General features: G+C 41.7%; 1 protein-coding gene across 1 annotated transcript in view; it reads right to left on the minus strand.

The window, feature by feature from the left end:
* LOC145408815 (uncharacterized) overlaps positions 1 to 21,724 on the minus strand; it is a 152,613-nt gene that overhangs the window by 63,469 nt on the left and 67,420 nt on the right. The window lies entirely within an intron of this gene.

Below are 21,724 nucleotides of genomic sequence, written 5' to 3' on the forward strand. Positions count from 1 at the left end.
AGTTCATATCCTTTTATATACAGGTGGGTGGGTGGATAGGTAGGTAAGTAGGTAGGTAGGTAGGTCGAAATTTGGACAGACAGACAGACTAATGGGTAGATCGACATAAAGACATAAACATGAGAAGATACAGATAGACAGTTAGACAGGCAGATAGCGACAGACGGACAGACAGATAGACATAGTGTTACAGACAGACAGAGACAGACAGATAAGGACAGACAGATTAGATAAAGACGGACAGACAGAGAGATAAGAAACAAACAAATAAAACAGACAGAGCAACCAAGTGGCACGGGCGACTGCATGAGAGTGGTCAAGCCAGTTCACTTGCTGTTTAAGGTGAGGGGTCAGGGGGTCACACACACACACACACACACACACACACACACACACACACACACACACACACACACACACACTAATAAGTCATAATATTCTTTTACACACACACACACACACACACACACACACACACACACACACACACACACACACACACACACACACACACACACACACACACACACACCGGAATTAATAACAGACCCAATACTATTTTTTTCGTCCTTCAAGGCTGCCACACAGAACACCAAGACTCATTAATAAACCCATATACATATTCTCACTTTTCTTTCTTACATTTCGATAATACGGTAATACATATGAAATTTTTAGTACTTTGAGAATAGAGGGGAATTTCAGTAAGTCAAATTATTTCTTCATATCTTGTCATTTTATTTGCCTTTATAAATATGGTGACATCCGGTTTCTTAGGATTTGTTTATGTTGTTTACTTTCAGACCACTTAAAAATAAGACACTTATCTCAATCTCTACTTTAAAATTCAGCTTAGGCTACAATTACCATGCTTTCCTCTGTCTGTTAATTAAAATTCGGATTATTGTATCTTTTTTACTATGCTTCTCTTCATCCATTCATTAAAATCCAGATTAGAATTTTTTAACAGCACTTTTATAAATACCCACATGAAAAAAAATATATATATATTAACTACGCCTCTCAAACACAGGCATGGCAAAATAAAAGCCACATTATTCTTTTATTTCTTTGTTTTTTCTTTCCATCTCTCTGCTATAAATACAAGCTCAAGTTAGAAAGACGTGTGTGTGTGTGTGTGTGTGTGTGTGTGTGTGTGTGTGTGTGTGTGTGTGTGTGTGTGTGTGTGTGTGTGTGTGTGTGTGTGTGTGTGTGTGTGTGTGTGTGTGTGTGTGTAAGAGACAGACAGTGCCCTTATGTTTAACCATCTTATCAATGCTAACAAGATGAGCATTAAGTGTCGTCGGGGGGACAGGGAAGGAGTACAACTGGAATGAATACAATTAGACTGAGTACTGGAAGGGTGAGTACTGGAAGGGTGGGTACTGGAAGGGTGAGTACTGGAGGGAGTATGTGGAGGGAGTGGGGTACTGTGGTGTGTACTGAATGTGTGTTAGTTACATGTGATGGGAACTGGCTGGCCGGTAGTCACGTGATACTGTCATTACTACACCTGCCCTGCCTCACTCACCACACTCACCACCACAGCCACACTCACCACACCTCACCACCACAGCTACACTCACCACACCTCATCACCACAGCCACACTCACCACATCTCATCACCACGGCCACACTCACCACACCTCATCACCACAGCCACACTCACCACCACAGCCACACTCACCACACCTCATCACCACAGCCACACTCACCACCACAGTCACGCTCACCACACCTCATCACCATGGCTACGCTCACCACACCTCATCACCATAGCCACATTACCACACCCCACTACAGTCACACTCATCACCATCGCCACCGTCAAATCCTAAATCATCCTCACCACCACAGGTCACCATTAAAAACATTCTCACCATCACAACCATCCTTACCACCACAGCCTTACCTACCTACCTACCAATTTTGCCAACCTACTTACCTACCTAACAACCTGTCAGCCTAAGTATCCACCTACCTACCAACTACATAAATATATACCTTCCTACCTGCATCCTTCGTCTTTTATCCCACAATCTACAAGCCTGCTCAGCTACTTATCCGACTCATTAACTTACGTACCCACCTATCCACCCACCCAAGTACTTTACCTTTCACCACACTACCTACCAGTCACCCTATTTACCTAATTAACTCACCTCCTTACCTGCACACCTAGTTTTCCTTTCACACTACTTTAGCCTCCTATCCATGTACTGTATTTTTCATCTCAGTATCTACTAGTCTGCTTAGTTACTGATTCGCTTACCTACCCACATACCTACCTACCTACCTACCTATCTACCTACCTACCTACATACATACACACTTTGCTGCCTGCCTACCTACCTACCTACCTACCTAATACATACATACCTGTACTTTACTACCCACTAATGTACCTGCCTACTACATACATACTGTACTTTACTACCTCACTACCCACCTACCTTACTGTACTTTACTACCTCACTACCCACCTACCTTCCTATCTACCTTCTTACCTACTTAATCTGTTTCAGTATCTACAACTTACCTGTCCGCCACCTGACCCTACTACCTCGTCTATCTGCCTACCTATCTACTCATTGCCTCTACAGCTCCTTATCTATCAGTCAACAATGTCAGGAGATTATTATTCCTGCCGAATCTAACCATTTATCATATGATCGGTCTACCAACTCTCTCTCTCTCTCTCTCTCTCTCTCTCCTTGACCAATGCAACTGCAGAATCTAAATACTAATCCTTACCCTCTAACCCCTCCCCCCATTCTCTCTCTCTCTCTCTCTCTCTCTCTCTCTTTGTATGATCAGTGAATGGCTGAGTGAGGGAAGAGATGACTAGGCTGGGTAACAATGGATGAGTGAGAGTGATTCAATGGAGGAGAGTGGGTGAGTGAGTGAGAGCGGTGGATGAGAGAGCGGAGAGTGAGTGGGCGAGAGTAAGAGAGTGGGAGCGAGTGGGGTGGTGGTGGTGTCATGGAAGTCTTCTGATGGATGGGGTGAAGGTCGTAAGGGAGAGCATTCACCTAAGCTTTCAGAGGTGGTTGTGTAGCTTAGTGTGGTGGAGGGGTGGAGTTATGGTGGTGGTGGTGGTGGTGATGGTTGTGGTGGTGGGTGGAGTTGCTCTGTGGTGTGGTAATGGGGTGGAGTTGCTGTTTTATGGAGTGGTGATGGCAGTGGGTGGAGTAATGCTGTGATGGGGGGTGAGGTGCAGTGGTGGAGGGGTGAATTACGGTGTGGTGTACTGAAGGCGTGGATTATGGTGTAGTGTGGTGAAGGGATGGACACATGATGTAGTGTGATGAAGGAATGGAGTTGTGGTGTAGTGGTGAAGGGATGGAGTTATGGTGTGGTATGGTGAAAGGATGGAGTTATGGTGTGGTATGGTGAAAGGATGGAGTTATGGTGTGGTATGGTGAAAGGATGGAGTTATGGTGTGGTATGGTGAAAGGATGGAGTTATGGTGTGGTAATGGTGTCGCTGTTGTTGGTGTTGATGATTTAAGAAGGCAAGATTGGGTGAAGGTCGTCAGCACGTACACTGCATCAAAGCTCACAGATGCAGTGTGATGGAGGTCAGACGATTATCATTCAACTAAGGAGGACGGGGTAGGGACGATTTCCATTAACCCTTTCCATACCATGACGCCTATCAATACTTTCGTCTTAGAGCGCCACACGACTTCTGTTTAAGTCAGGCCACATCTCGTACTGAAGGCGTCAATACAGCAAACAGGTATACACAGATATACAGATTATACAGTATTATTCACTCATGCCCCACCTTCATAAGCTGTGGCCCCTTCAGAGACAGGGCGTTATATTTAATCTGAATATCTACTGACGATTTCATTCAGCTCTGGGGAGACTTCAAATCCCCTTCAAGTCGAGTACTCTTTCCTAAGTTGAAGAAAATCGTCTTCAGATGGCAATAATAAACAATGACACGTCAGCGTAGTGAAGAAACTGAAGCATAACAGTTACCCAAAAAAATTCCTCTGTGTATAAAGATGTTGAAGGAAAGGTTTGATAAGATTTATAATTATTAGTAGTTTTATTTATTTATCAACATTACTAGCATCGCCGAAATCCTGAGTAATAGTGATCATTATACAAAATACTATTAGTACTGGTTACATCATCATCATCATCGTCATCATCATCATTATCACTGCCGTCGTCGTAGTCGTCATGTTCATTAAAACATTACTCAACATTGCACTAAATGCTGATGAAAAATACTTAATATAACAAAAACAAACGTGATATTGGGAATAAATAACAAAACGCTAATTTATCGTCATCCTCTCCTCCTACACACACTGACCAAACACAAAAAGAAGAAACTGAAGAGAAAAGACATTTAAATTCTTAGACAATTAACAGATGACACTGATCAACGAGGTACACACACACACACACACACACACACACACACACACACATATACACACACAAACATTTTCTGCGTAGGCTGTGTGTTTAGACGTTATATTTGTACTCTCTCTCTCTCTCTCTCTCTCTCTCTGACCAAGGAGTAATTAAAGAGAAGATGCTTAATTTCTTAGACAATTAACCACACTAATCACCCATGTACAACATATACACACCACATCGTCAACACCTAGTAATGACAATAACCACTAGGCAATCCAACTGAATGACCCCCCCTCTCTCTCTCTCTCTCTCTCTCTCTCTCGTGTGTGTGTGTGTGTGTGTGTGTGTGTGTGTGTGTGTGTGTGTGTGTGTGTGATCAATTCATAAGGCCCTCTCACCAAACCCAGCCTCTCTGCCCAATCAACCATGACAACACATTACACACACACACACACACACACACACACACCACCCCCAGCAAAGCAGACATTCTTCCGTATTCCCATCGAGTAAGGAAGCTCCCTAGCACCTCTTCCTTAGCGATTTAATTTTGGATATGGGGGTTAACTTTAGTACGTTATATATGCCAAGTATGGCAATGTTAGAAAGATATATAACAGAACAGGACAGTAATGTGTAAGAAGTAAAATAAATCGCTTAGGAAAAGGTGTTAGGGACCTTCCTTTACAGACGACTGGATATACCTGAGACATATTTCAGACACTATTACAACCACAATTAATTCGAAGCTGGAGTTCTATTATTACGCCTTATTAAAGCAACACACACTGCCAACATCCATTCACCACCACGAGAGCTACCCCGTATGTGCCAACTGACCTAGGCTAATGCAGTTAATTTTTTTTTTTAATTTTATATTCTTATGCAGCTGTGTTCAGGTGCTTGGATAGCTAGAATCATCATCATCATCATCAACGTCATCTTCACTATCATCACATCATCATCGTCATCTTCACTATCAGTAGATCCTTCCCACCTGAGGATGAGGTGGGGATGGAGAGCAATACTAATAATTATAATTTTAAAACGTCATGGCACCGTGAGAGTTTAAAACGATACTAACCTGACTGCCAACTCGACTATGACCCCCCCACACTGCCAACTCCCACCCCACCCCACCCCACCCCACACAGTGACCGAGAGAGACTGAACACCCCTTTGCAAGATCAGAAAGGTTGAACGTTGTGTGTGTGTGTGTGTGTGTGTGTGTGTGTGTGTGTGTGTGTGTGTGTGTGTGTGTGTGTGTGTGTGTGTGTGCTGAGCGAGTCTTCCGTCCCGCAGCGAATTAACACAGATCGAAGACTAGGTGTGTGTGTGTGTGTGTGTGTGTGTGTGTGTGTGTGTGTGTGTGTGTGTGTGTGTGTGTGTGTGTGTGTGTGTGTTTCCGTAAAAAAGGTGATTGGTCAAATTATAGTTAACTTACTAATCAGAAGTGTAAAAAAAAAAAATAATAAAATGTGTGTGTGTGTGTGTGTGTGTGTGTGTGTGTGTGTGTGTGTGTGTGTGTGTGTGTGTGTGTGTGTGTGTGTGTGTGTGTGTGTGTGTGTGTGTGTGTGTGTGTGTGTGTGTGTGTGTGTGTGTGTTTCCAATACGAGACCGACCTTGAATGCTTGTGCTCCGCTGCTTCCAATACCATCTCAATTTATATTTTCTCCTCAATCTCTACTTAATCCCTCACCACCTTATACCCTATACTCATCACTTCCTCCTTAACTCATAACTTTCCTCCACAACCCCTCACTCTCCCCTGAACTCCATTTACCCTATACTCATTCGCTCAACTTATATTTTAACATCCTCTGCCTCCTTTTTCAGTCCCCTTATACCATATACTCATTCCAACCTCTTCAACTTACATCTTCCCCCTCATAACCTCTGCCTCATACCTTAACTCCTTATAACCTAAAATTATTCCTACCACGGCCAATCCCTCCCCGCCCTCACCCTTACACTGAAGGCCACATTCTCGTATTAGGAGGTTCCGCAGCATCTCTTTCTTACCGATTTATTTTCCAAACTACATCTTACTCAGTTTAAGAGAAGCCTTATGAAACACGAATAACATCGTCTGGAGGTAGCAAGAAAATTTAAAGAACAGTTTTAATGGATATTTGAAGGGCTATCATCTTTATTATCAAATTAAGATGCATAAACTCGTCTGGAGGTAAGAAGAACCAGGGAGAAAGAAATCATACCAAAAAAAAAAGGTAACATTCCTCTGTAACTTTTCTATCTTTCACACAGACCAAAAGCGTATTAACAACTTCACTACACGAGAACAGTAATTTCCAATCATCATCATCATCATCATCATCACAGCCAGGAAGTTCTAAGCCCACGTGAGTATAGTACGGCCATTTAAGAAGTTATGCCGAGTCATTAAATCCGCTGACCTAGATAATAAGCTGAGAGAGAGAGAGAGAGAGAGAGAGAGAGAGAGAGAAATGGGGGGGCATAACATCTCACCTGGGTTACGTGAGAAGTTAGGCCATGGGGTAAGAAGAAATAGGGGGAGGGGAATAGGGGGGGAAGGGGGTAGATGAGGGACGGAGGGAGATGGGAGTATAAGTGTAGTATTAGGACCACCTGACCACGACCAGTTCCCTGTTATTTCGTAGTCTCTCTCTCTCTCTCTCTCTCTCTCCTCTGGGTTATGACTGGACTCTTCTTCTCACTTTGTATTTACTGTCTTAAATAAGCATTAGTTTATTCTTTTATTAATTTCATTCTGCGACACACCCATCCATCCCACCCACATGAGAGAGAGAGAGAGAGAGAGAGAGAGAGAGAGAGAGAGAGAGAGAGAGAGAGAGAGAGCATAATCAATACCAGTTACGTAAAAGCATACTCAAAATACATCCCACTGATAACGTCTCTTAACATGAACTATACAGTGTGTGTGTGTGTGTGTGTGTGTGTGTGTGTGTGTGTGTGTGTGTGTGTGTGTGTGTGTGTGTGTGTGTGTCCTATATTCTGCATAAATGCATCACGTTTTTAGCCATATTTTGAGACATTAAAATTTATGCCTCGACATTACACATTACGTATCTAATTTGGGTACGATTTTAAATGAAGCAGAAAACACACACACACACACACACACACACACACACACACACACACACACACACACACACACACACACATTGAGACAGAGACAGACAGATATACAGACGGATACATGTCTTAAGTGTCTACGCCCCCAATAGAGAGTGTCTGGTGAGGCAAAGTAGTTCAGTCAGTAAGCCGTGAGGGGGGCAGCATTCCACCACACACACACACGAGGGGCCCTGTGTTCCATTGGGATTGGGACTCTCTCTCTCTCTCTCTCTCTCTCTCTCTCTCTCTCTCTCTCTCTCCTCTCTCTCTCTCTCACACACACACATACACACTAAACATTAGAGGGGCCCTGTGTTCCAGTGGGACTGGGACTCTCTCTCTCTCTCTCTCTCTCTCTCTCACACACACACACACACACACACACACACACACACACACACACACACACATACACACTAAACATTAGAGGGGCCCTGTGTTCCAGTGGGACTGGGACTCTCTCTCTCTCTCTCTCTCTCTCTCTCTCACACACACACACACACACACACACACACACACACACACACACATCACATCGTTAGGCCACTTATTCAACTGATTTACTACTCTATTTCCATACCAGTTACTGTTTATCTCATCATTACCGCTAAACTTGCACTATACTCTTTTCACCTTAACTTGGCCCAATTTTTTTTTTTTCCTTGAGTAGCTTATTTCACGTAGTTCAATGGCAGAAAAAAGATAAATATATGACTGTTCATCCTCTTCCTACCACTTCTTCGTGACTGGCATCATATTCTGGTCTTGCTACACTGACAGAACTCAGCTTTCAAGATAGAGAGATGACAATTTTAGGCATGAATTGTAATGTAAGTGCAAAATAAAAGAAAATATTGTATGTGAAAATACAAGAGAAATTTACATAAAAAAATTTAAATATCACTCAAGTATGAAAAAAACAGACAAGGCAAAAATCAATGTTTTAAGTAATACATGTAAAAATAAGACGTAAAAATATGCGAAAAAGAATTAAAATACACGAGAATTTAAAATAAGACGATGTAAAAAAAAAAAAAGCACACAAAATGTAATAAGACGAGAGGATTGAAAAAGAAAGAAGAGAAAATAAGGAAACAATCTTGTAAAAATTAATGATATACCGTAACAGAAGAGTGAACATAAAAGACCAGGCTGAAAATAAAATGCAAAAACAAAATAGCCTGTCTGACTCTCACGCCCTCTTTACAAACACAAGAATAAAAATGCAATTTAATTTAGTCATGAACCTTTGCCCTGTCTCCATCTTTGCCTTTTTCCATATATAATGAGGGGAAAGAATAAAAAGACTAGCATATATATGAGACAATTTCGTGGCCCACTCTTCTCCCCTCTACCCCCTCCTCCTCCACCTCCTCCTCCTCCTCCTTCCTCCATTCCATTCTTCCTGGATCTTTATCTTCCTTTTCTTCCTCATTCTTCCCTCCCCCCCTCCTCCGCGCCATCCCCTGCATATTCCCCCTCCTGGTCATCCCTTCGTTCCCCTTTGCAGCCATTTTCTTCTCTCCTCTTCCCCTCCCCTCCCCTCCATCGTCCCCTCCCATTTCCCTTCCTCTTCCCCTTCCAAGCCTCCCTAGTCGTTTCCCCCTCCAGCCCACCCCAACACTCCCCTCCCCTCCCCTCCCCTCCCAGTGACATCGAGAGCAACCGGGAGTGCCACTGCCCACACTACCTCTCTCTCTCTCTCTCTCTCTCTCTCTCTCTCTCTCTCAAGTTAGGGTGTCTCTACGTCAAACTGTCCCGTGCACTATCATGGGTGTATGCTTAAGAAGACATAAGTATAACTGTGTGTGTGTGTGTGTGTGTGTGTGTGTGTGTGTGTGTGTGTGTGTGTGTGTGTGTGTGTGTGTGTGTGTGCATTGATGACAAGGCAATTCCTAAACCAACCAACATCTCCTTCAACACCACTCCCAAGGTCACTGCAACCCCCCCCCATTACCTCACCTATCCCGACCATAATCCTCCTTTCCTTTCCTCTCTTCTCTTCTCTCCTCTTCTTTCCTTTACTCTCTCCTACTTAAATTATCATCTCCCCTCTTCTCACCCTTCCTCACCTTAACTCGCCTTACCTCCCTACCCTTGCCTCATTTCATTTCCCCTCTCCTCACTTCTCTCACCATCACTCAACCAAACCTTACCTAACCTCACATCCCCTCACCGTTCCTGACCTCACTTCACTTATGTCAAATTCACTTGCCTCGCCTCACTCCAGTCCCCTAAGCATCACACCCCCTCACCTTTTCTCACCTTACTTCCCTCATTTTGCACTCCTTTCCCTGATCATCCTCCTGAAAAAAGTTACAACCCAGCAATGATTTTCGTCTAGCAAGTTCAGATAAATTTACGACGCCAGGACAGGACAGAGGGGAAGATTCGACAGCCTCCTCGTCCTTCCTGCAAATCACAACAATAATTTACGACAGGGGATAAATCGTAGCCTAAGTGCGTTTGTGCATCCTGGTCCAGTGTAGCGCCTTCAGTTCGACTACGTGCTTTATTGATTTATTTTTACTACTTATACGTGATTTTATTTAACTTTTTGAAGACCCATCTTGTTTTGATGAGGTTCGAAAAATCTCCACAGGTACATAAAATTGTCTGGAGCAAGAAAATGAAAAAATAAGTTATCGGACTGAAGGAGTTAAGGGAGAAAGCTTGTAGTCGAGTGGATGAAGAAGATTATATCCGTCTCGTCCATCTCAAATAGTTCCAAACACACACACACACACACACACACACACAAACACAAACACCAACTGCCTGAAGGGATTATATCTACCCATCACCAGAAAACGTAACATCTTTTGGCATTAAAAAAAGAAAAAAAAAAAGTCCAAACAAGAACGTCTTACTTTTTGCCTCACTTCTCAAGGTCTTTCCTCCTACTCATCCAGGGCGGGCCAAGACGTACCAAAAAAAAAAAAAGGAGAGGGGAAGAGAGTAGGAAAAAAAGCGCAACGAATCCAGTCTTCCTCATTCCTCTTACTGATGCACGCTGATTCATTCTCTCTTACTGATGCACGCTGATTCATTCTCTCTTACTGATGCACACTGATTCATTTTCTCTTTCTGATGCACGCTGATTCATTCTCTCTTACTGATGCACGCTGATTCATTCTCTCTTACTGATGCACGCTGATTCATTCTCTCTTACTGATGCACGCTGATTCATTCTCTCTTACTGATGCACGCTGATTCATTCTCTCTTACTGATGCACGCTGATTCATTCTCTCTTACTGATGCACACTGATTCATTCTCTCTTTCTGATGCACGCTGATTCATTCTCTCTTTCTGATGCACACTGATTCATTCTCTTACTGATGCACGCTGATTGATTCTCTCTTACTGATGCACGCTGATTCATTCTACCTTCTCTTATTAACCCCTCTGGTATAGAAACGCCTTATATTTTACTCGCGCTACTGCCAAAGGTTGGGCTAATAGTGTGTGATTTCCTACGACACTGAGAGACGGTATTCTATAGTTCCAGTATTAGCAGAGAAGGACAGATAGGTAGATAGATAGACAGATAGATAGATGGATAGATAGACAGAGATACAGAGATGGAAAAAGACAGACATACAGACAGACAACTGGATGGGCAGGCAGCAATGTATACATACATACATACACAGACACTGATAAGCGTGTGCGTGCCTTTGTCTTAGGATACAAGGGGGACTGTAAGTGGATATGGAAAATTATTTCTATATATGCGTATGTATTTGTGTCTACGTATGTATGTATTTAAATGTGTATGTATGTGTGTGGATTTGTGCTGTGTGAGTATGTGTGTACTGATACTGTGTATGTGTGTGTATTTATGTATCTAAGTGTGTGTGTGCATTTGTGTGGAAGTATGTGTACTTGTGTGTAAGTAGGTGTATCTGTGTGTAAGTAGGTGTATGTATGTGTGTGTGTAAGTATGTGTATGTATGTGTGTGTGTATGTGTATGTATTTATGTGTGTACGTCTACCACCTAGATCACCAACACATGAAAACATCAAACGAGAAGCGCAAACAAATTCAATAAAATGTTATTTGACTGAGAGAGGTGTGTGGCCGAGGGTGGGATGAATTACTTAGGCCTCTTTATGGCCGCTCACATCTAGCTAAGGTGCTCTACATATCACTGCCTGACACCTACGCATCTCTCTCTCTCTCTCTCTCTCTCTCTCTCTCTCTCTCTCTCTCTCTCCCCTTTTATTAGGCCTCTATGACCGATCACAATCCCTCATGACAAGCTCATCTAGTTGACACCTACGCCTCTCTCTCTCTCTCTCTAATGATCTTGCTTAATTAGGACACTTAGGATCTACCACAACACCATTCAATCTCTGTTCCATTACATTTCCGTCACAGCGGCGTATTCTAAGCTACTGTGTTGATTCCGTAACACTTTTCCCTGAGCGATTTACTCTGGACATTACATCTCCATATGCTACTTCATGTAATCAATGTAAACTACGTCGATGCTTAAAAAAAAAAACACATAAGAGAAATTTCTGGGTATAATACGCTAAATAAATCGATAGAGAGACTAATTTACGAAACCTGTGCTAACTGGGCCAGTAGGCCTATTCTCGTCGGGTGAAGAAGATACCTAACACCTTTCCCTAAGCGATTTAGTTTGTTGAAGACACCTTACTGTCCTTTTCAGTTATATAAATCCTTCCAATCTCGCCCCACTCTGCATAAATGGCGTACAAAAGGATAGTAACCACCCATATTAAAAAACAAATCGATCAGGCACAGGTGTTAGGGAGCTTCCTTAACTGATGAGAATACGAGCTCTGGAATCCGGCCCAGTCCCAGTTCAGTCACCTTGTTCACCTGTGGGAGCGATGAACCAGGTTGAACACATGTCACTCAACACCTGCGTCATAAGAAAGTGGGAGTAACGGAGTCCTTGGGTTGTATTCTCGGAGGTTAAGATAAGATCCCTGACACCTCTTCTTTACCGATTTATTTTTTGGATACGACTGGATAATATCGTTTTGTACGTTGTTTCTGCAGGGTATGGTGATGCTTGGATGATTTAAGTAACACAGAACACGCCAAGGTGTAGTAATAAGCAAAATAAATCGCTTAGGAAAAGATGTTAGGGAGCTTCCTTAATCAACGAGAATACGGGGGCAAGTCTAGAGAACCTGCTGAACCTGGCCCTAATTGATATAATGGAATATAATACCACGTTCACCGACATGGAAGAGCAGCAGGAGAAGGCGTGTGATTTTTGAGGTCATCTGGGCTAAAATGTGTGGGTGTGAGACGTAGAAGTTGGGGGTAGAAGAGGGAAAACGGGAAAATAAAAAAATGGGAGTGAAAGACAAACATGTAAAGCTATTACAGTAGAGAGATCAAGAGATAGATATATATAGACAGATACTGGTAGATCGATAGATACATGGATAGATATGGTAAACAGATAGACGGATACAGACACGGACAGCCAGGCAGACAGATATATATATATATATATATATGAGAGAGAGTGAGAGAGAGAGAGAGAGAGAGAGGCGACCTTGCAACATCCCTCAACATGGTCAGGTCTAGGGCGGGGGTACAGTCAACACACCTGCAGCCCTACCCAACATTAATTCAGTAAATGATTTATCCTTTATTGGATTAGCAGCCTTAGTTCTCTCTCTCTCTCTCTCTCTCTCTCTCTCTCTCTCTCTCTCTCTCTCTCTCTCGATCTTGATCAGTTCATCCATTCATCCATCCATCTATCTATTTTTATCTGTCAATCGTCAACCAATATCACCTATCTATATATCTACCTATTTACTTAGCTAACTATATCTATAAATCTGTCACTGTTTTCTCAAAATGCCTGCAACCCTGGCCAACATTACGAGAAAGAAATATGCTGAAGGGTGACAAGGGGAAATAAAGGAAGGAAGGAATAATGACTGGTATAAAGATGGAAGAAAGAAAGGAAGGATGGGTGAAAAAAGGGAGGGAGGAGAAAGGGGAAAAGATGGAAGGAAAGAAGAATGGTGTAAAAGATGGAAGAAAGAATGGAAGGGAAAAAAGGAGGAAGGAGGAGCGAAAAAAGGAAGGGAGGTAGGAAGGAAGACAGGAAGGAAGGAAATGACAAAAGAGCAAAGGAAGTGAGGGAATGAAGAAGTGAAGGAGGAAGGAAAAAAAAGGGTGAATGAAGGAGGTAAATTAAGGACACACACACACACACACACACACACACACACACACACACACACACACACACACACACACACCATAAACTCCCCCACAAGCCAAGTCAACGCCCTCACTCCTCCTACTCCTTCCTTCCTTTTTTCTTCCTTCATTCCTTATTTCTCTCATTCCATATACTTTCTCTCTCTCTCTCTCTCTCTCTCTCTCTCTCTCTCCTTAAGTATTGTTATATTCCCTTACTTCCTTTATTCTTTCCTTCATCCTTCTTCGCTATAATTTATTCCTCCATCTTATTTCCTTCATCTTCTTCTTTCACTGTAATTTCTCATTTTTTAATTCAATCATTTCTTCTACTTCCTTCACTTCTTCCTCCCTCCATTCTTTCACTCCTTCCACTCTAGTCTCCCTAACCATACTTCTTCCTTTTCATTCAATTTTTCAGGAGCAGAAAGAGCGAACAGGAAAGAATGGATGAATGAATGAAAGAAGTGTATCAACAATGGAAAGTGATGGAGAGGATGTGCTTGAGTGAAGGACGGAAGGAAGGAGAGAATAAAGATGGAAGAAATTATTATATTTTTAAATCACGGACACTCTGCATAAATAACAGTGAAGAGATTATTAACCCACTCATAGTCGCATCTACTCTTGTATTTACTTCAATCAGCTTCAGACGATTTTATTCAGCTAAAAGGGAATTATAAGAGAAGACCCGCATTATCACTGCTCCCTAACACCTCTTCCTAAGCGATTTATTTTACTTTCCCTACGAGGCTATCTTTCTTTTTGTGTCACGTAAATCATTCAAATACCACCATACTCGGCAATTACAGCATAGAAACTGATATTAGCCAGCCGTATCCAAAAGTAAATCGCTAAGGAAAAGGCGCTAGGGAGTCTCCTCAACGGACGAGAATACGGACCAAAGCCTCCCAAGACCACGAGAAAAAGGTCCAACGTCTAAGGAGATTCCGTAATTCCTCTTCCTTGGCAATTTATTCTTCGCATGACACCTCACATGACACCTCAGTAGCCTCTCAATTTAAAATTATATAAACTGGTAAATGTAAAGGAATGTAAAATAAATCGCTCAGGAAGAGGAGCTACGAAATCACCTATATCACTTAGAATACTGCCCTGCGCATCAACGTGAACAAAGGAGCAAGGGAGGTAAACATGAAGAACAGGTGAGAAAATGAGGTTAAGAGATGAGTCATAAAGGTGAGTGAACGATGTGAACAGGGCTCCATAATTGTGTGTGTGTGTGTGTGTGTGTGTGTGTTCTTACCTTTCTAATCATCCTACTTTTAACCCCATCAGTGCCAGGACGTAACATTTTTCTTATACGGTATAGGGGTAACAAGAGATTATTTCACTTAATTTAGAAGATATCCCTGTTAGTAAAGGGGTTAACTGAGGCAATTTCTAACACCTGCAGTTCCAAATCCTCTCTTTAAGCTGAGTAAAATCGTCGAGATAATTAAAATCGTCTGGAAATAGCAAGAATAAAGGTCATGACATAGTCGGACTGAAGGGGTTGGCAACTTCAATACGACGACGCATTTTTCTATGTTATTCTTGTTAACACCTGACGATTGTATTCAAGAAGGGAAAGACGCCTTGTAACTACTCAAGACGTCGACGGAGACAATATCCAACTCCCTTTTGTTCCCTCTAAAACGATCTTATTAACTTAGGAATGAGTTCATGTACTGAAAGGGTTAACTGAGGCTGTATCCAAGCATTAAAGCTAGAAAAGTGTCCTCTAACTTGAATAAAACCGTTTGGATATAAAAACGAGGTATAAAACACGTCCTCGGGTTGATGGTGTTACATTAACTTCTTCCTCTACCCAAAGACTCTCCTTTTTTCTTTTCTTCTTCTTTTCTCTTTATTTCACGCCTCTTTATTTTGCTTTTATTTTTCTACTCTATCCCTTGTATTTTTCTTCGCTTCATCTATTTTAACTTCGCTTAGATGATCTTCTTTCTCCATTTCTTCCAACTCTTAAATATCTTTCCTCCTACAGTTCAATTCTCTAACATTTGCCTTTTCTCCAATCCTTACTTTGTTTATTTAATTTGCTCTTTTCCTTACTCTTCATCTACTAAAGTTTGCTCTTTTCACAAACCTAAACCTGCTAAAATTTCTCCTCTCCTTCAGCTCTTAATCTACCTACTTCTCTTTCCTCCAACTCTTAATCTACTTACTTCTCTTTCCTCCAGCTCTTAATCTACTTAAATTTGCTGTTTCCTCCAGCTCTTAATCTACTTAAATTTGCTCTTTCCTCCAGTTCTTCCCTCTCTCCAATTCTCGTCGACCCCAGGAGCCTACCAACCAGCTGTTCCACATTGACAACCACATCCACCATCGCTTCTTACGGCTACCAAACCACTCACTTTAACCACAACCCCCTTCCCACTCGCCCCCCACTCCCTTCCCCTTCACCGTACCCCCTTACACATACATACACAAGAAGCAACCGGGTTACACATACGTTAGTACGAACACGAAATGCAAACATGATACAAATTAACAGACAAGAAATTAATACACATGTACACAACAAAAGTTAAATCAACAGGCGCACACACGCGCACACACACACACACACACACACACACACACACACACACACACACACACGAGTAGGAGGGGCAGTGATTTTCGTGAGAGGGCCATAAAAGCCTCGACTACATCAGCCCACCTCTGTGTCAATAAAGGAAATTAGCTGGCTCGCTAATCTCTTCCTTCCTTCCTTCCCTTCTTCCTTCCTAGCTTCTTTTCTTTCTTCCTTTCTTTCTTACCCTCATTCTTCCCTCCTTTCTCTTTTCATTTATTTATTCAGTCATTCATTTCATTCATTCATTCCTTTCTTTCTTTCCTTCTTTCTCCCTTCCTTCCTTTATTCATTCATTTTCTCCAGGCTTCTTGCTTTCCTCCTTCCTTCTTATATCTTTATTTCTTCCTGTATAAAACAAACACACCACAGGAACGCAGCGTTGTATCAGCTCAAATCAAAGGCATAACTATTCTTGCGTGATGCAGATACATTATTAATATCAGCCCGAATTGGCCTAGGCACGCTGCATGACCTGAGGGAGAGTGACAGCCAGAGTTAACCCTTCCTCATTATAACCAAGTGCGAATCAGGAGTGGGTGTTCGCAGTGAAAAAATCTTCGTGCTATAGTGGTTATGTCTGTGTCTTCGAGTCGCGTACCGTGTGTTGTTTGTGAGTGGACACTGTGGAATATACAGTAACACATGAAAGGACATACTGCCACCAGCCACCTGAAATGTCCGCCAAGGCTGGAATCGATCCCAGCTTTAGGACACAACAAAAGAATGAGAGGTAATCATGGTAACCAGTGAGGCAAACATTATTTCTAGCTCACTAAAACCTTCCATAACATGGAATCACAAGGAAGAGCTCAGAATTTATAACATACGAAAAACGTTCAGCCATTAGTTCCTTCTACCTGTCTGTCTATCTATCTATCTAACTATTTATGCATCTGTTCATCCATTTATCCATTTATTGACCGAAGCCTAATTTAGAGTTCATTTCAAATTAAAATTTCACTTGGCCACTGTTCACACCCTCCCACATCTCTCCATACTCCCTTCCTCTACCTCCACCACCTGCAACTTTAAGTATATCACCTGTAACTATAATTCCATCACCTGTAACTTAACTCCAGCACCTGTAACTCCATCACCAGTATATATTGCTAATTCCACCGCCTGTAACTATAACTCCACCACCTCTTAACTATAACTCCATCACCTGTCTCTATAATTCCATCACCTGTAACTATAACTCCATCACCTGTAACTATAGTCCATTCCAAAGCTGAATTATAGTTACGTGTGATGGTGTCAGAGTGAGGGAGTGTGGACAGGTGTGGAAAGGTGTAAGCCGTGACTAAGCGTAATGCATCGACGAAAAGAACATCACATTCATTCTGTCCCTCCTCGGTAACAACCTCTCCACTCAACAACCCTCCTCATAATACTCTTTTCGTATTAGCTCCTTTACTTAGAGGATAAACGTATATATTTTAGTCTCCCTTTCTTAAACGATTTTTTTTTTTCCGACATGGAGGGGTTGGATATGGATTTTTTTTTTATTTTTTACCCTTCCTACAATGAATAAAAAAGTGTGATGGCAGAAATGAAATCTGTATGTGGAGAGAGAGAGAGAGAGAGAATCTATCCCAAGGAGTGTATTCTGAGGCTAAATAAAAACGTTTGGTAACAGTAAGGAAAAAAATGAATGACGCACCTGAGCTAAGCGGAAACACACACACACACACACACACACACACACACACACACACACGCAAACAGTGAACTTCGAGCCCTTATGTTCTCACTAACGCTACTCCCCAATTCGTCACAGCAAAACCCATAATCTTATACTGACGAATGGGGGCGAAACTCTCTCTCTCTCTCTCTCTCTCTCTCTCTCTCTCTCTCTCAGCAGTACAAAACAACAATACAGATAAAAAGAAAACAATCACACTGAATTGGTTCATCTACATTAACTTGACTCGGATTCTCGTTCATTTGCAGTATTATTTCTCGTAACTAAAAGACAAAACATGAAAAAAACACTATCCTATATCCTTCCCACAACATTTTATCATAACAGGCACCAGATTCTAACAGCTCAGCATTCAAGATGGAAAGATGGCAATTTCAGGACAAGTTAGAGGAGAAATTCACCCATATTTAAGTACCACTCTTTTTACAGCTCCGCAATTGACGATGGAAAGATGGCTACTTTAGGCCAAATTGCAGTGGCTATTTTACATTACTGACCGCCTGCAAAAGCACCACCATTACTGACTGAAAATATTGGTCTCATAAACATCCCTCTTGCTCTGGTTCTCACGATTTTTCTTTCTTTTTTGGCAGTTCTTTCGCAGCCTCATCAATCACAGCATTATCTCTTCTTCCCACCGCTGGAGAAAGGAAACTAATGAACAGGTATTTCCTTGAGAGTTAATACTAGCTCGACTGCTCTCTCTCTCTCTCTCTCTCTCTCTCTCTCTCTCTCTCTACACATAGACAGATAGATAGACAGATAGATATAGATACTGATGTATAAACTCCGAAAACTCACATAGTTTTACTGGAAGGAAGGAAGGAAGGAAGTAGATTCGAGTCCTCCATTGCGAAATTATTCAACTAACATGCACCTTTCAATCACAGACACAGACACACACACACACAGTTTTAATATACGCTCGCTGTTAGCAGCTATAAAAGACTGATCAAAAGCAGGATAAAGCAGACATTATATGAATATTCCCTGATCGCCGAAGCTTAACTCGAGTGTTCCCTTGCAGAGTATAAATAAAATGAATAAAAAAAAAACACCTTGTCCAAAGTCGACTGTTCAAACGACGGAATTGAAATATATAAATGAAATAACTATATATTAAAAAGTATTCGATGGAATGTTGGTTGAGTAAAAAAATATAATAAAGAACTACAAACCACCCATAAAACTGCAGTCGAAACCATCCTCATAAAAAAAAAATGAAATAAAAAAAATCCAATAATCTTTCTCAGGAACCAAAAAATATTCTCCCACACTTATTTGATAATAAAAAGAAATTGGAATGTTTTCTTGGCCATAAAACTGAATCAGAGTTCTTTAGTGACTCTTAAGAGGTGAATTCGAACACTTTAAAGTCCTCAAGTAAATAGAATTGCTTTTATATATCTTTACTGTAATTTATGAAGACTTTGAAAAATTCTCTCTCTCTCTCTCTCTCACTAATTTTTAAAGCCTGATAACTGTGCTCCCCCTTCTCTCTCTCTCTCTCTCTCTCTCTCACTAATTTTTAAAGCCTGATAACTGTGCTCCCCCTTCTCTCTCTCTCTCTCTCTCTCTCTCTCTCTCTCTCTCTCTCTCTCTCTCTCTCTCTCTCTCTCTCTCACTAATTTTTAAAGCCTGATAACTGTGCTCCCCCTTCTCTCTCTCTCTCTCTCTCTCTCTCTCTCCGTTTTCTGATTTTTCCCCACCCCCACGCAATTTCTTACGCCCATTTATTCCTCCGTAACCCCCCTCCCCTCTCTCTCTCTCTCTCTCTCTCTCTCTAAATGTGAGTGGCTTATCTTATGGTTTGTGGGAAGCCGTGGGAGTGTGTGGGCCAATCCAGTTAGAGGCACCCTGCAGTGTTTTAAGGGGCTGCAGTCTGTAGGCGTCATCATTACACACACACACACACACAGACGCACACACACACGCACGCATATACACACACGCCTACACATCTATCCTAAAAACAAATTTTGGAGACAACTATGGATATCAGACACAATTAAACATCCACACCCTCAGAATTTCTCACCATACTGTTTTCTGTCATTACGTGTAGACACGTTATCCTCGGCTGTGTGAGTTAGTGCTATATTTAATTTCTACCACTGTTTCTCTGGATTCACTCACACAACTGACACACACATTACAGGGACAGAGGTCTGCATTTTTTGTCGTGTTAGGAAGCTCCCAAGATCATTTCGTTTTTTTTTTTTTTTTTGGTAATTCGTCCTTTGAAATGTGAGATTTTAATGGCCTGAACCTCTCTCTCTCTCTCTCTCTCTCTCTCTCTCTCTCTCTCTCTTTCCATGAAACGTATACAGACTCTTGTACTATATTTATGACAATGATGTTAACATTAAGAAAATACAACAAGCAAGGTAAATACTAGACCCTTCATTATGATTACGAAAATTATATTTCACATTTGTTACCTCCAGATGATTTTATTTTAATTCTGAAAACGTTCTTGCAGTGAATGGGTGAAAAACAATCAACATGAAACTTTTCCAATCTGACAGGGTTCTCCATAGCTAAGCTAGACACTATTCAAAGGGAGCATACCTCCGCCAACGCCATTAGAATTTATAATTAACTGCTTTAATTCCTCTTTCCTACCAGACGGATACTTTAACGATCTCACATAGTCGTTTAAATCTACGGTCTTAGTCTGCATATCGTTCCGCCAACACCAATACAGTATATGATTCCCGCATCCGGATCCGGATTCACCTAATCTTATCAACTTTTCCTTGATCTATTGCCCATCTATTCACCACATTTCACTGAAATCCGATAACTACTTTCTGAGATATCTTGTAGACAAACAAACAAAAACAGACAAAGGTGAATACATACTCTCCATCCAACTTCGTTGGCGGAGGTAATAAAATCGTTAGGCGGGAGAAAGAATCATAAAAAAAGGCGTCGTCTGAGTGAAAAGGGAAGATGTTATATGCAAAAATAAGTCGTTAAAAAGAGGTGCGACGCCACACAACCCACCCAGTCAACTCCAGTTCTGCCACCACAGCACCCATCCATTCCCACCCCATCATGTCCTACGCCTTCTTGAAAGCACCATTAAAATAAGTGTAGCAGAAGAAGGGTTCAAGTCTGCTTGTTTCCATAACCCCCTTCAGTTCAGCTATGATGGCCAAGTGCAGCAAAACTGGAGACCGGAGGGCAAATTTTACTAGTAACCAAGGGGACTCTTTTCTACCAAATAATAAGGAAATCGAATTTCATGCTAATACGACTTAGTAATCAGGTTATGAGTGGCCTAGTTCCCTCAAATGAAAACAAAACAACCTGTTACAAACAGGACCGCGGGGGCGAGTTGACTAGGCAGGGAGGCGTGGCGGGGGAGACGCTTGAGTGGACTCGTGAGAATGAACTGTGTGTGTACACTGTGTGGGCCTCTCTCGCCTACCCTCCTCACCCTGTAAATCTACAAACCTTTCCTACCACTTTGGTTTGTTCCCACCCCCATTTTTTTTATTTGCTTTGGAGTATTACAGTTTAAAAGTCCGACTACTACTGCTACTATTACTACCACCACTACTACTAATAGTACTGCGGTAGCAGTAGTAGTAGTAGAAGTAGTAGTAGTAGTAGTAGTAGTAGTAGTAATGAATTATAATTATTATAATAACGAAAACAACAAAATTCATCAACATCATCATCATCATCATCATCATAACAAC

Source organism: Coenobita brevimanus, chromosome 78, assembly GCF_032717465.1.
Source record: "Coenobita brevimanus isolate Jiangsu-jjx chromosome 78, ASM3271746v2, whole genome shotgun sequence".
In the NCBI taxonomy this organism is placed as follows: domain Eukaryota; kingdom Metazoa; phylum Arthropoda; class Malacostraca; order Decapoda; family Coenobitidae; genus Coenobita; species Coenobita brevimanus.